We start from the raw sequence: 2,500 nt of genomic DNA on the forward strand, positions 1-2,500 counted from the left end.
CGGCATTGTTTACTAACCTTTGACCCAAGAACAAGGAATTCGCCAACTATGATCTCACAGGAAGGTGTTTGCCAAACTTTGAACCTTGGCCAGCACCAAGAATTACGCTTGTGTGATTTAGGTTTGAAATAGCCTTCACACAACTGACCTGGAAAGATCGTCAATACTGCTTATATATATATATATATATATATATATATATATATATATATATATATATATATATATATATATATATATATATATATATATATATATATATATATAAAGAAATAATTTTGATAAATAAATAAGTAAAAAGATATAGTAATAACAATTAATAATTAATAGTAACCCTCATAACATCATCATATCATCTCCATGAAGTTGATTATATATGAGGAAAGTATACATGATGGTGTTTCCGCCCCGCCTCAAAATACCCTTTTAGTAAATATGCCATTAATAATTTACCAAAGCTCTTTAGCGCAGCAGTCAAGGCGCATCACTCGCAACGAACTTTAGCTTCGAATTTCTGTTTTCATTATGTGATTCCTGCGTAGGGTTATTCTTCTGTCTACACCAATTTACACACACACACACACACACACACACACACACACACACACACACACACACACACACACACACACACACACACACACACACACACACACACACACACTCACTCACACACATTTAAAAAGCATCTAAATATTCACAGTAGCCTCACTGTTGTTTTGCATTCAGTTAATGTTCTGTAATGATAATGATAATGAGCACCGGAAGAATATAAAAATGCAATAGAACTCTTTAAGAGTAACTAGTAATGTCATAAAACAATATTATCACAGATGATTGCGATATAATAAATTTCAAATATATAATACGTCAACCACAAAACCCCTCCGAAAGTGGCTGACATCTTCATATTTACAGTTTTATTTTGATCTCAGAAATATTTCCCTTCTTTGTTTAAATTGAAAAATGATAACTTTACTCACGCATAGGCTCCTATTACCTGTCTTAAAACAGAGATGATTTCACACTTTGAAATCGACGATTAGCAAATAATATTCTAATGATGCTGGAGCGAAGATTTACGTTGTGCGGGACATTCTCTTAGTGAATTCTGATCTTCACCCCATTTACTATGTGCCTTCTGTATGCTAGGTTCCAGGTTATAATGATTACTTAATATATTATTGGAGTGGCTGCTACATTTTGTTCTTCATTATAGAACATTATCTGAAAGCAAAACAGCAGTGAGGCTACAGTGAATATGTAGATGCTTTATCAATGTGTGTGTGTGTGTGTGTGTGTGTGTGTGTGTGTGTGTGTGTGTGTGTGTGTAAATCCGAAGTTGATACTTGGTGATGAGTTACGAAACAATATGTATAATCAGCTTTTATTATGCAATAAGCCTTGTCGTTTCTATGAGGAGAAGCACCCACATTCGGTCAGGTGAGGGAGAAAATTCATGTCTGATTGTTTCAATTAAAGCAACTACTTGCTGAGTGGTTCTAAGGAGAGTGAATAGCAAAAGGACTCCCAGTACTTGTGTTTTATATTTGATATATTGAAAAAGAGAAAAGAAAAAATCTTGTTCATTCTAATAACAGAAATTTCATCTCGCTAACCATTTCTGTCTGTCATACATGCAATTTTTATTTTCCTTCTATTTTCCAATGCAATGTAATACAGAGTATGCGTGGTTGTAGCTGAAAATAGCACATCAAACCTTTACAGCCAAAAAATAATGTTGATACATAATCTCGATATTCTTATGATGGAAAATATCACTTCCCGGTGCGTGAAAAGCTTATTGGTTCACCTGAAACTTTGAGTAGTTTACGGAGAGAGGAACTATCAAGTGAATAAATAACAAGAAGTTGTATATTTTATATATTTAATGCTTATGTCCATAAATTCCTGAATAATTATTTCGCGGCTAATTCTAATACAAGCTAAATAAGAAGGAAAATATGTCTGATGGTCTAAGACGTATGGGAAATCCGAGGTGAAGACGCAGCTGCCAAGCTGACACCTCTTTCAGGATGGACGCAAAGCAAGCTGAAATTGCAAATAGAGGCCGCTTCACTGGGAGAAGGGAAAGTGGTTTCTTCAGAGAACTCGGTCTCTGTAGGTCTCGTGAAGACCTACAGATCCTTTGTAACAGGCCACACGGCGAGGACAACTATTACATGTAACTAGAATACTTCACAGAATGTCATCAAAAATTAGTTGAATAAATTCGCTAATGTCTGGGAAATGTTTGGGAAACGGCGAATGAAAGAACCTCCCAACAGGTAACAGATCGGAGGAAATTGAGACGTTGCATGAACACGTCACCGCTGTCTCCGGGATTAAACGGTTTCAAATACCAATGCACTGTTCTCATTACAAACATGGCTACCCCCAGTATTTGTCTTTTTTTCTACAGTTACTACTGGTTTTCTAATAAAAGAATAAATCAGTAAAAATATCCACAGTAATTCGATTCATTGACTTCCACTGCTCT

This window comes from Penaeus vannamei, chromosome 12 (assembly GCF_042767895.1).
Source record: "Penaeus vannamei isolate JL-2024 chromosome 12, ASM4276789v1, whole genome shotgun sequence".
Classification (NCBI taxonomy): domain Eukaryota; kingdom Metazoa; phylum Arthropoda; class Malacostraca; order Decapoda; family Penaeidae; genus Penaeus; species Penaeus vannamei.